Below are 20,951 nucleotides of genomic sequence, written 5' to 3'. Positions count from 1 at the left end.
CTAAGTCAAGCATAGTTGACTTCTTCACTCTTGTTTCCTTTTTCCAAACAAGTCTGACTCAGGGCCAGGAGTTGCATATGAACTTGGAAACAGCGAGGTCACCAAGGGCCCAAGCTGGTATGTGGAAACCGGCCCTCTCAGTTACAACAGGGGGGAGGAAAAGGGGGAGTACATGAGGCCATGACAAAAGCTCTCTTTAAAGACTGCACAATAGATGCAACTGTAAAATAATGATGTGACACAGACTGTGGTCTTCAACTGAATTCACCTTCCTCTAACAGTTCCTCACTGTAAAACAAGAACCTGGTAGTTCCTTTCTTACTTTATGGACACTCAACCTGACGACTGTTGAGCCTCTCCAGTCATAAAGTCCATATTCAGATAGTTTTCAGTGTTCCTGTTTCAGAATTGTAATTGTTTTGAGGTCTTTCACATGGTTAGTTAGTGTAGGCATCTTAAGCTAGATAGCTCCCACCGACAATCTGCCAGAGACAGCTGTTCCTCCAGCCAACAAAATCCAAACAGCTGCCAGCTGGAAATGAGACACCTGCGTTTGTCAACCTCTGAAAACAACGACCGTTTGTGCAAAATATTACTGGGAATTTTGAGAGATACATGAGGCGTGTTTAAATGTGACTAGGGCACCGTTGGTGCAGCGGTCTAAGCGTGCACCCCATATACAGCTTTGGCATAGTGGTCCCAGGTTCGACTCCATGCATCTACCATTTGCTGCATGTCTACTCCATCTCTCTGTTCCCCATATTTCCTGTCTGTCTCCAGATGTATAAAGGCAAAAATGATTAAAAAATAAAATTAAAAAATAAATATATACAAATAAAATAAAACAAAGCAAATCAAAGCAAAATAAAAGGATTAATGAAATATATTAATTAAAACAAAATGTATACATTTAAATAAAATCAAAATCGAATCAAATAGAAAAAATAATTAAATTAAATAAATAAAATAAAAATGCTTAAAACATAAAAAATAAAATTAGAGAATACATTTTAAAACATATAGTAAAATAATATAAAATTAAAATCTGAAAAAAAAAATCCCAAATTAATTAGTTAATTAATTAAATAGTAGTTAAAAAATAAAATATGAACTATTTTGCACTGTGTTGGGTCAGTTCAGCAGGTTTTTCATAGTTGCTAAAAAGGGAACGGTTTATGGAAAAATGACTAGGAGTTCCTAATAAATGTCAAAGTTTAGGAGCTCATGTTCAAGTGGAAAAAATGGAGCACAGCATGGGCTACAAACTCTATTTGAAGTTTAATATGTCACAGACAGAAAGAGACAGAAAGGACCCACATTAGCTGCTAAAATGGAAAAAAGACAGAGGGGGAATGAGATGTGCATTTTGATGCCCAGTATTAATGGAAAGCAGGCTTCCCCACTGGGAATGGATTTCTGTTTCCGCCTCCCCTGAGGTCTCACTGCTCTGTGCTGGAGCTTAGTGAGTTGTCCCTGTGTGTGTCTCTGCCTGTTTGTGTACGTGTGTGTGGGTACCAGCTAAAGCAGGGCAACTCCTGTAGGAGTTATCAATGAGGCCTTTCATTCTGCAAGAACAGACGCTCTCTTTACTGAAGGCTGGTTACCTGAAAAATCCCTTGGACCAGAGGTCTCCAACCTTATTGACCGAAGGTATCCCAGTACAGATGAGTCAGATTAACTCCTGTACCCTTTTATACACTCCACCTTTCAAGTTAGTGCTAGTAAGAAACATGTATGATATTTTATTTATTTTCAACTTCTGGCTAATATTTCAAATTTTAGATAATTATTTAATGTGATTATGGATTACTTTAACCAAATATTTCAAATATTAGCCCACGACTTTAAATATTTATCCACATGGCAAACTACTTGAACTGTAAGTTACATATTTCAACAATTTCCATAACTACTTCAACTGTTTATCCATTACCATATCTCATTATTACAGTTTGTCCCCTACCTCTGCGCAGTGTTACTTTTGGCGGCTATCTTAGATTTAGTCTTAGTCCTAGTCTTTAGACAAAAATGCCTGTTAGTTTTATTCACATTTAGTCTTCTCAGCCCTTTAAAGGTTACTGCTCAGCTCCAATCTGCAATGATGAAATGTTCAAACCAAGCCAGAAACCTTGGTGTAGTCTTAGACTCAGACCTTAATTTCAGCAGCCACATTAAGACAATTACAAAGTCCGCCTACTATCACCTTAAGAATATATCAAGGATTAAAGGACTCATGTCTCAGCAGGATGCAGAAAAACTCGTCCATGCATTTATCTTTAGCAGACTAGACTACTGTAACGGGGTCTTTACAGGACTCCCTAAAAAGTCCATCAGACGGCTGCAGCTCATACAGAATGCTGCTGCTCGAGTCCTAACAAGGACCAAAAAAGTATACCACATTACTCCAGTTCTTAGATCTCTACACTGGCTTCCTGTCTGTCAGAGAATAGACTTTAAAATCCTGCTGATGGTTTATAAAGCACTGAATGGTTTAGGCCCAAAATACATTGCTGATCTGCTACTACTTTATGAACCACCTCGACCTCTGAGGTCATCAGGTACTGGTCTGCTTTCAGTTCCTAGAGTCAGAACGAAACATGGTAAAACAGCGTTCAGTCATTATGCTCCACATATCTGGAACACACTCCCTGAAAGCTGTAGGTCTGCTCAAACTCTCACCTCTTTTAAATCAAAGACTAAGACTTTTTTATTTGCCACTGCCTTCCTATCTTAGATTATTTTAACTCACTTTAAATTAAAATTTTAATGTAATTTTTAATATATTTCTAATTTTCCTTTTCTTTTCTGTTTTATCATATTTGTCATTTTAATTGTGTTCTTTTATGCCTTTATGTCTGAATGTCTCCAATGCTTTTAATGTGTTAATGTAAAGCACATTGAGTTGCCCTCGTGTATGAAATGCGCTATACAAATAAAGCTGCCTTGCCTTGCCTTTTACTCTAGTTTAAGTCAATGTAAAATCTAAACATTTTAGTCTTTCATTTTTGCCAAAACATTTTCTCTCTGAAAAGCAATTCATGTAGTTGACCAGATGTCAGTATCAGGGTTGTACCAAGCGTTAAAATCGTCAATATTTCACTCTTTTAACTATTTTGCGTTTTGTAATATCTTAAGTTAATTAATGGTTGTGTCTTGGTCACTAACGCACATCTGGAGGTAAGAATCATCAATGAACAGGAGACGCATGCATGGAGGCGGGGAGAGCTGGTTCACACAGCACACCTGCTGTAGGTAAGTGAATTTTTAATTTTAATTTTCAAAGATTAGACACACAGTGAGGGGAAAAATGGATTTTAAATGTCCGGTCGTCTCATCAACAAAATCAAAAAATACGTTCATTAGAGCTTTTATTATCAGTGATGCACTTTAGCTCGTCATAGTCTCATTTTCGTCATAAATAAATTGGTCGTTGATAAACATTTATCATCATAATTTTCGTTGACAAAATTAACGCTGCTTCTGGCTGATTTCACCAAATGTTTATCTTTTATATTCAGTCAACTATTTGTGTTGTTCATTCATTTCTATACTTTACCTTCTCTGCCATTTACCTGTTCCTTTTATCGAACTATTTCACCCATTAGCCGTTTAATCCAGCCTTAAATCCGTTCCTTTAAGCTAAACAATTACACCGTTCCCCTGTTACTTAAAGGGGACATATCACACTTTTCTCATCAATATATATTGGTCTAAGAGGTCCCCAAAACATGTCTTTAAAGTTTATGCTCAAAAAAACACTTTGAAATCAGATTTTGGTCTGCCTGAAAAGTCCTCTTCTTCATTCCTCATCAGAACACTCTGTTTTCCCTCTGACCACGCCCCCTCCGGAAGTGGATGTGCCTCGGCTCTTCAGCACGTTGATCTAATGTTTACATGTTGGCTGAATATACACGGCTGCTCAGAGATCGCGTTACTTCAACCCTCTGAATCTGATCCTGACGGAGAGGCGCCTGTAGCAGGACCTTTCTGAACGATTGGTCATAGATTTAGTGTTTCTTGTTGTTTTATTTATCAGTATGTAGACGTGTGTCTTGGTACACAGCTACGAACATGTAGCTATGTGGCTATGCTAACTAGCGCTAGCACTTATCCATGATAAATAAAAATCATCCACTAGATCTTCAAATCTGCAGACGTGGGGAGTAAAACCGACCTTTGTGTTTATTAAGACAGCCTACAACTAGCATGCCTCCCTCCTAAGCTCCTTGTTAGCACACATTTGTGCAGGTAATGAAAAACGGAGGAGGGATTCAGTATTATTTTATACAGTCTATGGGCTGAACAAGCTCCGAGCTCTGACTCCGTGACAGACCGGATATTGTTGTTACGTAACAAAAACACAGAAGTCTGAAACGGCTCGTTTCACACACATTTACAGAAAGGTGGAGAAATCAGAACAGGGGCAGAATGGATTTTTTTCATTCTCGGGGGGTTTGTAGACATGCCAGGGACACATATTTCAGGTAGAGAACCATTAAAAACTCAATTTTGCATGATATGTCACCTTTAACTATCCTTTTGCTTACTTGTTATCTTGGTTAAATTTACTATAACATGATTGCGATATGTATGGTTTAAAGGCTCCAGCTGACTTAAAATACATTGATACACTCTTATATTAACATCATCATTTCTACCGGGATAAATAAGCCTTGGTTGAGAAACAACTAGGAACATCTTTAGACGCTGAACTGATGCAAATTTAACAACAATGCCAAATGCACCCAAGCCTTACACTGTGGTTTACTGTCCTGTGTCGTTGGATTAAGTGACTAATCCAACTATAAGAGGGTTCAACTCCAGGATAATTACTGGCACAACAGTGACTAAAGATGATTCGTCTGTGTCTGTCCAGCCTGTTTGTTTCTTTAAATTCTCAAAGCAGTGCACACAAACCAGGAGATACTACAACAGCACTTAGAAAACCTACGACTGGTGAAAGGAAGGAAGGAAGGAAGGAAGGAAGGAGGGAGTTAGAGAAGGAAATGTTCTTTCACTTCATGAATCAGAGGTATCATGAGTGTGTGACAGACCTCTCCTCATCAAACTAAACTTTTATACTCTACAGAGAAAATCCATGAGGCGGGATTAGACTACATGTTTTCACACTTAATTAGCTGCTCCGGTTGAACACCTTCAAAAGACCACTTGTGTAATTTAAGTCGTATTACTGTGCATTAATTGTTCTCAACGTTTCAACGGCGGTGTCATACTTGGTAGCTTAGCACTAAAGACCTCTTAAACCTCACAGGCATGATGTGGGCCCCATACATCCTTCTCTCTCACACACTCCACTGTAATCCTTATTGCACGCATGGTCATACATGCGCACCTGCTCCAACATGTGCCAGGCCACAATAAGAGCTCACACACAGAAAAACACACGAAGAGAGCCGGCTTAGAGCTTCGGAAGTGCAGAGCTAGTTTTGTTTTTTTCTAAAACAGAAGTGTGAAATGAGACGGGATGTGTGGATTCCTTTGAGATCTGAATCAATGACTGATATACGCGTGAAAGATGAAACAATAACTACAGGGTCAGCGTGGACGAACTGGTCTACCGGGCAAATTCCACCAGATCCGTGTCCGGTCCGTCTTCAGTCCGTCACGGCACCGGATCTGATAGGTTTCTATTCTAGTCAATGTGTTAACTTCCACTGGATCCGCTTCGTTGCATTACGGCTGCGTCTCAGGTCGGAGTCTCTGGATCAGATACACAAGACTTCTATTTTCGCCGGGTGCCAGAGCACGAAGCATCAATCTCAACAGAGCAGATGGAGCGGGCCTGGAGTCAACAGGTCAGAGGTTTTCAGAGGACCAGAAAGACAACATGGATGAGGAGAGGAGGAGGAGAATCCTTGATTCAGTAATTACCGCGGGGAAACCTCAGTCACATGACTCCTGCTGTCCGGCGATCCTGCTCTGTGCTGGGTTCTGAAAACGCAACCGGGGGGTGGAGACGGATGAGAGCACAGAGCCGGACCGCAGCGGATCGGAGACGGACCAGACACAGATCTGGTGTAATCCCGTGTTAGAGTTCACAAGTTTTGACATAATGACTGACACTTTCAGAAATGGTAGAAGCCATGATGGAGGGTAAGTTTGGTTTCAATGATCCCACTTCTATCACGTCCTTTTCCTCCGTCAGTATTCCTTACATTTCCTTCAATAAGTCATCTGCTCGTTCGCACACTTCATTCTTCTTGTCTACGAAACATCATCATCACAGCTTGCCTGTCCTAATGGAGAGGTATCACGCTTTGTATAAAAGCATGGTAAAGTGGGAAAAGGTGACATCTTCTCAGAATTAAAAGGTCCATAAATAAAAGGAAGAAGGAATGAATGAAACCTGACAGAGACCAACAACTTCAGGCATGAGCATCTGGCATCAAGCATCCTGCATCTGGCTCTACTTGTGGCTTCTCTAAACCATAACCAGGTTTCATTTTAACACACAGACAGTAAGAGGGAACAGGGACTCCACTCATTTCTGTACCTTCGAGTTCAACCTAAACTCCTCAACTACCTGTGTCGCTAACAATCATCTGCTTCTTCCCTCGATGTATCTCCAACTTTAAAATACTTTCACTGTGATCTGATGAAGCGGATTCTCTGCCATCAACAGGATGTCAAATCCCCAAGAGAGCTGCAGAAGCGACAACTCAATATCATATACGTTACACTTCAGCAATAACAAGTCATGACAATAAAGATTAGACACAACAGTGAACGTTGCACAGTTACAAAGTACATTGACTGCCCACAGCTATCACGCTGGAGTGACAGAAGTTGTGCAAGAAACTCTGCCTGGATTAGTTTTGATGCAGCACCACCCGATGAACCAATTTCAGAGGATTAAATGAGTCAGTTTAGCGGTGCAGTAAAACCATATTCTTTCCCAACATGCTCACTAATGAGATGCTGCAAACACCCAACTGTTCTTCACCTTCACATGAAGTTTCACCTGCAGTCAGAGAAATGTTCACCTACTAGTCCTCTACAGGGTCAGAGTCTAGAGGACAACACCCATGAAGCTGGTGAAACTACTTTTATATACTGTGCAATATCAGCAAACTGCAACCATTAATATAAATGGAAGTAAATGATTAAAACAGTGGTTGTAGATAGGGCTGGGTGATAATTCGATAACGATAATTATCCTGATAGATTTTTTCTCAATATAAATATAACAAATGTTCGATAAAAATTTGCTATAATTAAACCTGAAATTACACCCCCCCAACCACTGGAAAGGGAGGGGGAGCTAATGAGCCTTAAACACTAGGTGCCATACAAACATAAAACAGAAGAAGAAGACAGCATTGAACAGCCAATCATGTCGCAGAGTGAGAGGTAGGCGGGGCTTAAAGACGTTTGGAGAGGAATGTAAACACAGCGGAAACGAGCGACAGCAACACTGAAGAAAACTCAAAACCTACCAGCTCAAAGCAGAGTCGTTACTCTGACACTGAGTCGACTCTGTGATAACTATTAACTTAATACACTTCATTAAATATACTGACAGGATGTGGGTAAAGGAAGAGCAGAGACAACTTCTGCTGTGAACACGTTTAATGTCCATCGCAGCCGTAGGACAACTGAACACCAAACAGCAGTGATGCTTTCACTGCACTGTAGGAAACAACATCACTCTGCCTGTAACCCTTAGTAATCTTAAAGGGGAGTGGACAACTCAAAACAATACTCTACTCAACTGATACACAGAATATAATTTCATATATCTTTGTTGCAAGTGTAAATACAATTATGCAAATTATCTCAACCTGAGAAAAATAAGAATGTTCAAACTAAAACTTCACAAAAATCTCATCTTACACTAAAGACCTACTTCCTGTTAGCACTGTCAGAAATGATGGATTCAAGAAGCTCATCAGAAAACTAAATCCAAATACAAGCTAACAAACCGTCTTCAACTTCCACTCAGGACCAAAAATCTGACTTTAATTTGAAACGAAATCATGATTTGATATTTAGCATGATAATCATCTATATCGACTGATATGAAAAATGTTACTGTGATAACATCATTTTCAATATGGCCCAGCTCTAGCTGTAGATGTAAACGGTGTGCATGTTTTTAATCATAATTACCTCCATTATTGGACGACTCTGATCTGTATTTGTATCTATTACTTGTTTACTGGCTTTGAGCTGCAGCAGTAAATAATTCCCCCCCACTGCGGGATCAATAAAGCTTACAGAGTTTATCTCCACTCATCCACTCACACAGGGAAACCTGAGCAGAGTGGATGTTTGCATGAGTCCAGGACCAGGTCTGAGCTTTCTTTAGGTCAGCTTGATGGAAAATGACACAGCAATCACTCACTTAGTGCCCCACCATTAGAGAATATCCCCCCGGCCACGGTCTTATTAATAGATAACAAGCTGCTCTGGCTTCTTTTTTTGGGACAATAGAGGCTTCATGAGAGGCAGCTGGCATGTGATCTTTCCGACGAGCTCTGGCCAAGGGTGTAGATTTGGAGAGGGAGAGGGGGAACATATCCCTCCAGCTACTCCTGAGTTGTCCCTACAATAAGAAGGACTCAAACATGAAGCACTTTAAACCTGCAGAAGCTCAATCACTTTAGCTGGAAGTCTTATTCGTGAGTGTTAGCCATTTGACAAACCAGGATAAACCCTGATAAGTAACACCAGTAACATCGGGCCTCAAGATCAGATGACCAGCTTTATTCAAGTCTGAGCCATCCTCATGTATGGATGTTCCCTTTCTGTCTTCTCCTCTTCAACACCAGGACCAGAGTAATACTGTACGGCTCCGTCAAACTACCATCAATCAATTCACTATCAGTGCCACACTTTAAATCATCGTCCCCCAGCCTGTAAGCATGTGGTATAAAATGTCCTGGCATGCGTTGAGAGCCATCACTTTGCACGGAGTAATATGTTCCTGTTCATAAAAACAAGGTCAGAGCTTTTTAGTGCCAACCACAGCGGGAGACGACGACATTTCAGTTCATACATAAACAATGAGAACTCCTCCTGTGGTCATGGGAACAACCTGACATTTAGAGACATGTGTACAGGTCTAAGGGTGTACAGGAGAGAGGTGACGGATCAGAATAAAGAAGACAGATTCAAATAAAGACGTGAAATGAATCCCTGAAACTCTGCAGGTTTAGTTCAAACCAAACCAACGCCCTTGACTCTGACCCTTGCAGAGAGTGAGCATGTGAAGCTCATTCAGCTTGGTGCTGAATAGATAACGCATTAGAGGTCACATGCACTGCTCTGCTAAGTGGAAATCAAAGCTGCAGCTGAGGGTTTCCTGCTCTCCTCTGTATGTTTGTGAGCAGGGGTGAGTCCAGAAGAGGGGGGCCAAGGGAGGAAGATTACAGACCACCAAGTCCTGCAATTCTGGACTCTATATTTCTGACACCACCTGACGAGAACTGAACAACAAAATTTGTGACAACATGAGAGGTGATTTAAAACATGATGTGACAGCTGTTGGTTTCACAACAGACATGTGGAGTTCTGGTTGTCCCATGTCACTGCTGAACCTCACTATACACTGGATCAATTCTCCCCCTCCGGTCTGTCTCAGGTCCGTCTTCGATCTGCTGCGGTCCGGCTCCGTGCTCTTTTGTCCATCAACACCCACTGGTTGCATTTTGAGAACGCAGAGTCATGTGACCGAGGTTTTCCCGCAGTAATCACTGAATCAAGGATTCTCCCCCTCCTCTGATTTATACTTCTGCGTCAAATCGACGGCGTAGCCTATGCCGGAGGTCTGCGTAGCTCCCGTACCTACGCAGAGGCCTACGCATGTAGCTGACGTGCACCTCCTCCAAAATCTAACTACACATAGAATTGACGCAGACAGCAAACCCTTTGATTGGCGCCCCACAGGGATGTGTTCTCTCCCCACTGCTCTTCTCCCTCTACACCAATGACTGCACCTCAGGAGACCCCTCGGTGAAACTCCTGAAGTTTGCAGATGACACCACCGTCATCGGTCTCATCCAGGACGGAGACGAGTCTGCTTACAGACAGGAGGTGGAACAGCTGGCCCTCTGGTGTAGTCAGAACCATCTGGAGCTGAACCCGCTCAAGACGGTAGAGATGACAGTGGACTTCAGGAGAAGCCCCCCCCCACTCCCCCCCCTCACCATCCTGAACAGCACTGTGTCTACTGTGGACTCTTTCAGGTTCCTGGGATCCACTATTTCCCGGGACCTGAGGTGGACCTCCCACATAGACACAATCAGAAAAAAGGCCCAGCAGAGGATGTACTTCCTGCGTCAGCTCAGGAAGTTCAACCTGCCCCAGGAGCTGCTGATCATGTTCTACACCTCCATCATCCAGTCTGTTCTGTGTACCTCCATCACTGTCTGGTTTGGCTCTGCAACCAAACTAGACAAAAACAGACTGCAGCGGACTATAAGGACTGCAGAGAAAATCATCGGTGTCGACCTGCCCCCCATCCAGGACTTGTACCGGTCCCGGGCCAGGAAACGGGCAGGGAGCATTACCGCTGACCCCTCACACCCTGGACACAAATTCTTCAAACTCCTCCCCTCCGGCAGGCGCTACAGATCACTGTGCGCCAAAACAACCCGCCATAAGAACAGTTTCTTCCCCCAGGCTGTCACTCTGATGAACACTAAACCATAACAGTGTCATACCTGTCAGATAAATACTCTCTGTAAATATACATGTAGATATACAATGCAACAATTCTCAAGCAGAATTCCATATTTCTATTTTTTGTATTATTTAACTTCTATTTTATAATGTAAAACTACCTCTGCAACTCACCACTGCACTTTATCATATTATTTTAGCCTGTACATATTAGTCAAGCTATTTGTTGTTTCTTTGTATTTATAGCTAAGGTTATTGTTATTATATTTTCATTTTATTTTTTATTGTAGTTCTTATTCTTATTCCTATTCTTATGCCTTGTACAAAGAGAGCACAGTTTACCAAAGTCAAATTCCTTGTGTGTTCAAGCATACTTGGCGAATAAAGCTGATTCTGATTCTGATTCTGATTCTGGTCAGCTCAGCGGCTTGTATTTCCTGCATTTACAGCACTTCCAGGATCCTCGCTGATCGGCCGTATATTTCCTCTCCTCCTCTCTATTCTTCATGTAATCATGTCTGTATGATAAACAGCAACATGCATCAGCTGTAGATTAACATAACACTGTCTGAATCACTGTGGAAAAGTAAACAGAGATCGTAGCGGGGCAGGAAGCAGGCGACTGGCTATCAGAGAGACCGCACTGCCCTCAAGCGTTTCGGCGAGGAATTGCTGCACGACACGGACATATCAACGTACAAGTATGTGGTTCTCATGTCTGCGTCAGCCCCTGAATCAGCCTGTAGCAGGGGAGCCGGATGCTCCCCTGGTGGTGAAGCTTTCAGCAGTGTGTCTGCCCCCTGGTGGCTGGCTGCAGTATAGGTCAAAAAATCCGTCTCCCCCATTCATTTGAATGGGGGAGACGCAGGCTCTGGCTGCACAATGGCTGCACCCAGGAGTGGGATTTTTTGGCTTCAGAACCGTACAACGGGAAGAGGCGGAGCAACGCTGTCCATTTTTATTTACAGTCTATGGCCTATAGGCTTAGAAGAGCTCAGGGTTGCTATTCTATGGTTTAAATTCCAAATTAAAATCCCACACAGGAACATAACACCTGTATGATATTTAAATACTGACAGCATTGCCAAACGAGCTAACCAGAGGATCTACTTGCTGAGGAAACTCAACTCTTTCGGTGTCAGCAAAAATATTTTATGTTCCTTCTATCAGAGTTTTATTGAAAGTCTCCTAACGTACTCCTTCATATGTTGGTTTGGCTGTCTCTCTGTAAAAGACAAGAAATGTCTGAATGATATCATCAGGCTGTGCTCCAAAGTCACTGGAGTCCAGTTTAAGGACCTCTGCTCCCTTTGGACAGTGCGTGTGGTCCAGAAAGCAAACAGAATTTTGACCCAACCGGGACACATTCTTGGCAGTGAATTCAAAATCATGCCCTCAGGTCGGCAGTATTATGTTCCGGTGAAAAAAACAAACCGCTATGCTAATTATTTTATTCCTTCTGCCATAAGGATGCTAAATGCACCAAAGGCAGAATAAATTGGGAACTACCTAGCATCCCGCTCTGCTGTACAGTCACTGGTTGTGGTAGTTGCTGATGTCACGACGTGTTATTTATTTCCTTATTTCCTTACTGTATATTTTGTACTATGGACAGGTTGACTGTAAAACTGAATTGCCTTTCGTGGACTAATAAAGTATTCTGAATCTGAATCTGAAAGTGCTTAAAGTAGCTCTTTGGTTAGTGTAAACAGGACTGATATTCATTCCTGTGTATAGTGTGAGACCAGTTGGGCCACCCCGGTCTAAAAACCTGGACCCGCCCCTGGCTGTACTAAGTGGAAATCAAAGCTCTGGCAGTAGACCTCCTGCTCTCCGCTGTGTGTCTCTAAGCTGGCCGGGTGTTTGGCTCCGTGCCGACTCCTCTCTCTGTGTGACCCGGGGCGACAGGCTGTCAGACGCGGCAGCAGCAGCAGCAGCAGCAGCAGGTCGGTCGGATGCAGCAGCGGCAGCAGCGGCAGCAGCAGCAGCCTCACGTGCGAATGTAAAAATAGCGCGAGCATCGCCCCACTGAATGAAACTGTCGGTTTAAAAAAACAGCCGTTATAAGCCGTTAGCTCACTCAGGGGTCCAAATAAAGGAAACATCAACCAAAGCAGAGAGAAGGAGGAAGAAGAGCTAGCTAATTAACAACTCAGCAGCTCCAACAGCTCAACTTCACCCAGAGACAGACTCACAGCCGTTTAATGAGGCAGCAGCCTCTTTGTCTCGACGGTTGGTTCACTCGTTCACTCGTTCACTCACCGAGGTTCTGTCCTGGTTCGGCTCCGTCCGGTTCAGGTTCGGTTCTGCGTGTGTGAGACTCGTCCGGGGTGTCCTTGCTCTTGGTAATGGCTCCTACACGTAGATCCAGCAGCAGCTCAGGGTACCACAGCAGACTGGACAACTTCTGGGTCTGGGATGGTGATGATGACACTACAACCACCGCGCATGCGTATGAGAGCCTCGCTGCCAGTGGAGGAATCTGCCCAGATGCACGTGCGAGTTGAGGGGGAGAGGCAGGAGCTGTTTAGATATGTTGCATTCAGTGAAGCTCAGAGAGTTACAGGCTGTAAATTAAACACCTGAATGAATAAATCAATCAATCAGACTTTATCTTTTCATACAATGACATTGTAACACAAAGTGCTGTACATAACTTCAAAATAGAATAAATTAAGAAAAAGACCCTGGGTTTGGAGAAAAGGTCATAATACCAATCGGTACTCATCTGTAAGTGAAGTAATTTGAGATTTTAGCGATATCTCTGTGTTTTCCAATGCCTTTGTATCAAGCAATGTTATTATTCCCGTCGTTCCCGTTATCACGAACCAATCAGAGCTACTCCCCAACCCTCTGTCCTGATTGGTCGAATGGTGGCCCCACTACGTTGCCCTGATTAGCTGGGAAGCCACTACTTCCTCATTGAACGTGCACATCGATCTTTTAAGGGGAGGGGTAATGTTGACATTCAAAATCTCTCTCCGAACTGATGTTTATATCACAACTACCAACAGCAGCTTATTCTAAATAATCAGCCCCCTTCGCTGCTCTGAAGTCAGTAACTTGTAGTCTTACTGTCCCGCCGGACACAGTATCACAACTGATCTTGTTTAAACTGAAATGAACCCTTTAATTTATCAAATCATCTCAGAACTTCTTCCCAAGGATTAAGACTCACACATTGAATCTTTTCTGTGTCGAGTCGGAACCCAAAGCTGGCTCAGACCTCTTGACACCCCTGCAGGGTGCCCATATGCCCAACATTTAATTGTAGATCCAATATCAGGTTCATTCCATAAGGCCATACCTTGTCAGAAAACATCATATTTGACATAAAACAAACATTATACAAAATACATAACACATGTATTTTGTTGAGGAGGTGTATTTAAAGTATCAAAGGTAGAGGTATAATCAGACAAATGTCCCTTGTGATTGTATGAGACTCTATACTATCAGATAATATGACTATATCAGAAGATAATGAGATACTAGGCTACTTGAAAGTACAAAATTAATGAAAAGTGTCCCTCATGCACTCAGTACAGAGAAATGACCTCTGTGACAGTGTACAGTAATTGAATATCAAAGGCTACATAAGGACAGAAACCTGAAAAGTCACTACTGAAACAACAGGTTTAGTTTCCTGTTGTTTCAATGTTGTTCGTCATCTATTGTTATGCTTGCAGGGTAATAATTACCTGGGTGGAAATTATTTGTTTAGAAAGCCTAATGCAATCCTGAGCAACAGAAGACAGGAAGCTGTTGAACTCTACAGACAATGAGGAGAAGTGGTCATTTCTAGGCCATGATAAGTAGTTCAGTGTTTCCTTTGATTGCATTACATTATAAATGATATTAGTTTGAACGATTTGCTGTATTTTATCTCATTAGACACAATGTATGACTAAGAACACAGACTACCAATTCAAGTTAGTGTGTTTTTCTTACAATATAAACGTTAATCTTTATCATTCTTTTAAATCTTTACTTAAAACCTACTTTTATTGTAGAGCCTTTCCTGATTTTATCTGAAATTTATTTTATTTCATTTGAGTTTTACCGTTTTAGTAATATATTTAAAATGATTTTATCCTTAAGAGTTATTTTAGGGGAATTTTATGTATTTTGAAATATGTCTTATTTCTTTATCTTGCCTTGTGTGTTTTAACAAACTGCCTGTTTTATTTTGCTGCCCATTTAAAGGACTTTATAACTTGGTTTTTGAAAAGTGCTCTATAAATTAAATGATTATTGAAGCCTCTCCTCTTTGTTGCTGCTTTTCATTTTGTTTTTATACACTGTGCTATCACTGTGCAACTGCAAATATAATATCATGACCTTTGAGGGGGGTATTTAAAGGTCACAGGGAGTCAGAAAATACACACAGTTCAAAGATTCTGCACACTCACAGCTCTAAAAGTTAATCCACAGTGTTTAAAAACTCAAAAAGTTTCAGAAACAGGATTTCTTTGCATCATATTTGGTGTTAAGTTGCATAATTTTAAAGACAGCAGATGTCTCCATCGTCATTAAACTGTGCTGAAATCTGTCTCTCTCCCTCCCTCTGTCTTACGACAACTAGGAAGGTAATTGCTCAAATTGCAAAGATAGGAAATGACTTGAGGTCAAGACTGGGTGTGTTGCAGAAAGAGAAAGTCCATGATTATAAAATCAATTTACAACATTGAAACTGAAGCTAATGTAGGAAACGACAGACATTATCTCTTTCTGCACACTGAACCTTTTATCAACAGTGACTGTTTCTGTAAGGAGCAGTAAAGATATGTTCACTGTATATACTGCTGATATCGTCCGTTGGGGAAAAGACTGGCAGAGGACCCAAGTGCAGATTTAAAAAAAGGTTTTAATAAACAAAAAGGTACAAACAAAACCACTGAAATGTCTAAAAGACTAAATCAAAAAAGTCCAAATAACACAGGGAACACAAGGAAGACTTACAATGATCCAGCACAGGACTGAGCAACTAAATACACAGAGTAATGAACACAGGCGTGGACACAGGTGAAACAAATCAGGTAAATCAAAAAGGAGGGACACACACAAGGGCAGGAAGTAAAACTAAACTGGAAAACACAGGGATCACGAACTACAAAATAAAATGCGAAACAAGACTAAACTAAGAAACACAAGAAAATACTCAAAGGACTACAACACAAGACATGGATCACTAAACACATGGAAGATATAGGATAACTTATAACAGAATAAACACAGGGAGGAACCAAGGCATGAAACACAAGGAAAAAACAAAACTGAAGATCAACTCATGACAGATTTTCTAGAAGTCAGAGCTTAGAAGAACCAGACAAAAAAAGGTGCGTGCTCACTTGATGGGTGCTGCCAAGGTGCTATTGACCAAAGAGTAGAGATCCCCGACCGCTCAGAGGCTCATTCGTATTCAGTTCCCTCACTCTGATATGTCTCCAGGATCTTTGTGCATGGGTGTGTATTTTTGTACTATGCATGCTACACACACATAGTCCGAAGTCAGAAAAATGTGTCCCTGGGTGCAAGGGAAATATTTCTGTGAATGTCCCTTCAGAGCAGAACAACGACTCAAAGAATCTCTGAAAATGTTGGTACCTGACCTCCAGATTTGACGTCAGTTTCATGCTAAATCATGACAAGAACAAATCATTGTTGCATTTATCTTTGGAAACTTTCTATTCATGTAAGTTTTGCATTCACATTCAGACCTGCAACGTGTAATATGGCTTAAAGTTTAACCGTTATTTCCTGCACAAGTAGAGCTGCATACATCAACCCTGCTAACAAGTGAAGTAAATCAGTATTAGTGGTTTTGTGGTGAAAAGTGAAGTCACAACATTGCCAAAATCCCTACTCTCATTGCTCCATTGCCACATGAATGCACAGTAAATGCTCTTCAACACACTCAAGTTGTGAAACGGTGCATTCAAGGATTGCAAGAATGCAGAATGAATCTTATTTTACTGTCTGTAGAATATTCCCCCAACATACAACAAACCACTGACCAACAATATATCATTGCACTAACATTCCTCTTCTTAAAACACATACTCTTGGCTCTTCTGTAACAGTCCTCCCTTCAGACCTGTCCTCCCAAAAACCTCCAGCACTCCCAGAAAAAAAGCCGAACTCTCTGCAGTCAGGAAGTGATAAAGTGTCAGACTTGGATCGGCTCCATGTGTTTTAATGTGCTTTTGTTTAATTACTCCAAAACCATCACCATCTTCTATCAAATGTTTCCAGATGACGACATGTGAGGGAGATTTTGGCACAGCAATGTGACAGTCCTTAATTGGGATGAACTCTGTTTCTGTTTAATGAGGAGGGGGGGGACAGAGTTTGTACAAGGATGTATTTGTTTGTCATAATGAGTTTGCACTGTCCTTAAAAACCCAGTTTTAGGACCAGACTGTTTAGATATCAATGAATCTACTCTGAAAAGGTCCTGCGAGTTCTGTTGGACTCTTTCCAACGAGGCAGCGGGTTTCTCCTCGATATTTATCTGACCCCGTATCCTTCCACACGCAGTCTCTGTCTATGTCTGCTCTCAGGATTTAGTAAGACAATAAACAGCTCCAAGATGACGAGGCGTACACTCCTGTTTTGTTGCATTACCCCAACAGAGGAGAGAAAAACAAAGACATGAGGGGAGGCCTGGAAGAGAAGAAAAAGTTAGACTAAAGGGGGGGATGGGAACTACAGGGAAAAATGGAAATGAGAAACAGATTTAATGTTTGGAAAGGTTCATCGGGAGTCTTTAGGGTGTTAAGGATGCACGCTGTGAGTGAAAACAGTGTTTGTGCGTCTGTGACAAACGCTCTTTGTCTCTCTGCACATGAGAGGAGCTTAGTCATTCAGCACCCTGAGAACGTCTTCAGAGTTAACTTATCGTAACAATGAGACCATAAAAAAAACGCCAATGTGCAGAGTCCAATGTCATTCATAGAACACATGCTCCTGTTAAAGTGACTGACTCACACAGATAAGATGATTCCTCTCTTTGGAGCATGGTTTCCTCTTCCTAAGTTTTAGTTGTCTTTTCATAATTCTGTCCTTCTTAATCTTACTCTGAGTCTTACTCTGAGTTTGTCTGTTCAGCAAGGCAACTCTCTATGAAACCTAAACTATAACTTACTCGTGCTTTTTTCAGCATGAATTCAGAATCATAAAATATTGAAATCCTAACATAACTTACCAAAGTCGCTTTGATGCACCGCTGCAGCATCATGTTGGTGCAACAAACAACTGTTGACCAAAGCTAAGTGACGATAATAATTAACTAGACTCAGTTTGTCTATGAAGCTTCACACTGACTCTGCAGTTGCACACTTGGAGGTTAGACTAACATCAGTCTAGACTCACTTTTACTGCAGCCTCAAGTGGCCAGGGAAAATATTGGCCTAGCATTTTAAGCAGACTAGTCTCCCTTGCGCACTGTTTCCCACAATGCACAGCACTCGTTCAGATTTTTCAAGATTATTAAATTCAATATAAACCACTTCTTAACTTTTTAAATCATTAGTGGATGCTAAAGAAGCAGTTTCGCTATCAGCTTGGCCGTTGTTTACTTCCGCTTTCCGAAACCGGGAATCTGGCAACACCTGAACCAGCATCCTGCAGAACAGATCCAACAGAACAGTCATACTATAGACTACATTCAAACCTGGTATGCAGTATGCAGTACCTATTGCACACTACATTCGTAGGTAGCATGTAGCAGGCCATGTCGAAAACAGCCTCAGCCTCGACCATTTGCTGCATGTCTTCCCCTGCTCTCTGCTCCCCACATTTCCTGTCTCTCTTCAGCTGTCCTGTCAAATAAAGGCAAAAATGCCCCAAAAATATCACTTTAAAAAAAAACAAAAAACTCAAGGTGCTGCAGTTTTTAGCACTTCCACTTTGGCTTCACTTTTGCCCTTTGTTTTTTTAAAGTTCACAATCTTGCTCTAGAGTTTCAAAATGCTGACATCTGAGTGTCTGTGAGGTCAACAGTTTGCTTGTCATCAATTTTAGTCGTTCTTCTTTATTAGTTGTGAAATTAAATTTGGGTAAATCCTCAGGGGACTGTGAAAGTCTGAGCGAAATATTGTGGCAACCCATCTGATCGTTGTTGAAATAAATCAGTCAGACCTCGCACTGCGGCGTCAAAATCGCTGTCCCTACAGAAGCTCCAGTAATGTTAGAAACTAACTATGAAAAGTAAAGAGATAATCAAACATATCCAAATCAAAAATCTTAGCCTCTTCTTTTTCCCTCGGGACTAAAAGCCAACTCAGTGATCAGACTTGATGTCATTATTTCACCCCCCTGTAACAAGCAGGCCGCCCAAACATGAATGACTGTGTGTACTCTTTGTGTCTGCACAGATGAAGTCAGCGTCCTGCGTGGATCCAGCACAGTCATGACGTCCGCTCCGTGTGAAAGGTCAGGGAACCCGGAGTTCTTTAGGTCATAGTGGGAAAGTGGTCAAACAGTATCGATCTGTTTGTCTCACCCACTTTGACGCTGAACTCTTTGGCTTCCCCCACCTTTGTCCCACAGATAGACCCCGTCTACAGACCCTCTCACCTCTGCCCCACTCACTTTTTACCCACATCGCTCTCCCACTGCCAAAGTCAGTTCATTGCTATTCAATCTAATGATTAATTTGCATGACGTTGGACTTGTTCGACAAGGTATTTGTTTTAACACTTTTTAGATAAGAACGGTAAAAACAATACAATAATTTCAAGTATGGTAACTCTTTTTTTATCTTAATTTTCAGGTCATAAACCAGAGAACACTCATGAAAGATGGCCGTGATAATTGAAGACACCTGTCTTGTCAGTCGCGGAAAAACTACAAATTTGCACAAAATGAAATCTTACTGAAGCGAAATTCTCAAAATAAAAACATTAACAACACAAAAAATAAGTAACAATGGCAATTAATATATTTCATTTTGTTAACCAGACAGAAATTAAAATTAACCCCACAAAAAACAACATTTAACCTGTGCAAATTTTTTTATAAAAAACAAAATTAAAAAGAGATGCAATAAAGTAAAATGAACCCAACAAATGAATACAATAATAGGTTTTTCATGTATTTTTAATGTATATTTAAATCCTTTTTTGTCACCTTTAATGTGATATATAGTAAATGATTAGCAGCAAACACGGCACAATCTTTTTACCCCTTTAAAAGCTAATTTTCCCCTGGGAGGACGAATGAAGCACCCAAGGTTGAGGACTGGGTTGATGATACACAATATATATGTGATGGAAAAATTAAGTTTTTCTTTGAGACTGGAGGCGGATAAATTTAAAAGAATTTGGGAAAACTGGATGGAGTACATAAAACCAATTAGGTCAGATTTTATCTGAGATGTCAATTGTGGAAAAGAAACCCTAGTTCATAGCTACAGGAGTTGAAATGTTTTGTTTCTTTTGAATTTATTTATTTATTTCAATAACCTTTTACTATATTCTCTACACTGTTATCATAGTGAAATTCTGTAAGCCGAACTGGTTAAAATACATGGCTGAATGTAAATACCCACTATGTCCTGGGCATAATTTTATTTGTGTACATGGAAAGGTACGGTCATTTTAATTTGATTTAAAGTAAAATACTGAGGAAGTCATGTTTAAGCTAAAGATAATGCATTTGTAAAAGAAGATAGAATAAAAAACACTCAGTCATTGTGTACCAACTGTATGTAGAATATATGGTATAATGTTCAATAAAAAGAAAATTAAAAAAAAAAAAAAAAAAGCTAATTTTCCCTTTTAATTCTGAAATCTGAACATTTATTATCCCAGATTCTGGTTATAAATCTTCTCTAATATTTGTCAGGATATGTGATTCTGACAGTAGACCTTCATTTCAGTGACAGCCCAGCTCTTCTCTCAGCAAGGTCCCTCTGCGTCTGCCTCCTCTCTACTGCTGTCACCCCGTCTGTGCATTATTAATGTCACTCTCAGGTCCTTCTCAGTATTTGTGTTAGGAAACTCAGCCTGAGTGTATTATCTCTGAAGAGCCAAATATGTTTTTAGTTTATATTGCAGAGTTCAGAAAGGGATTTTTTTCTTTTTTTCCTCCTACTGATGACTCACTCTTAAGTAGAACACACACTCGATCCCCCAGACACAAGAACATTCTCAAATCAGAGCTTCATACACAGATTGATTTCATTTTATTGGAGTAAAGTGAGTAAATGTTATTTATCATTTCACATACAGAGGTGGTGAAAAACTGAGCAGAGCGGAGAGCTTGCACTTTCTGAAACTGCTTGGTCACTATACTCTCACAGC

At 41.0% G+C, this 20,951-nt stretch overlaps 1 protein-coding gene across 1 annotated transcript in view; it reads right to left on the bottom strand.

Annotated features, from left to right (window-relative positions):
* Positions 1 to 13,113, bottom strand: part of LOC117821336 (monocarboxylate transporter 1-like) — a 38,544-nt gene extending 25,431 nt beyond the window's left edge. Inside the window, exon 1 of the mRNA XM_034695532.1 lies at positions 12,907 to 13,113. The gene's annotated coding sequence lies outside the window, so the exon portion shown is untranslated. The remainder of the gene's footprint in view (positions 1 to 12,906) is intronic.
* Between the last annotated feature and the right edge of the window lie 7,838 nt (positions 13,114 to 20,951).

Source organism: Notolabrus celidotus, chromosome 11 (genome assembly GCF_009762535.1).
Source record: "Notolabrus celidotus isolate fNotCel1 chromosome 11, fNotCel1.pri, whole genome shotgun sequence".
Taxonomy (NCBI): Eukaryota; Metazoa; Chordata; class Actinopteri; order Labriformes; family Labridae; genus Notolabrus; species Notolabrus celidotus.
The sequence above is the reverse complement of the archived record's forward strand: the minus strand, read 5'-3'. Positions and strand labels throughout refer to the sequence as shown.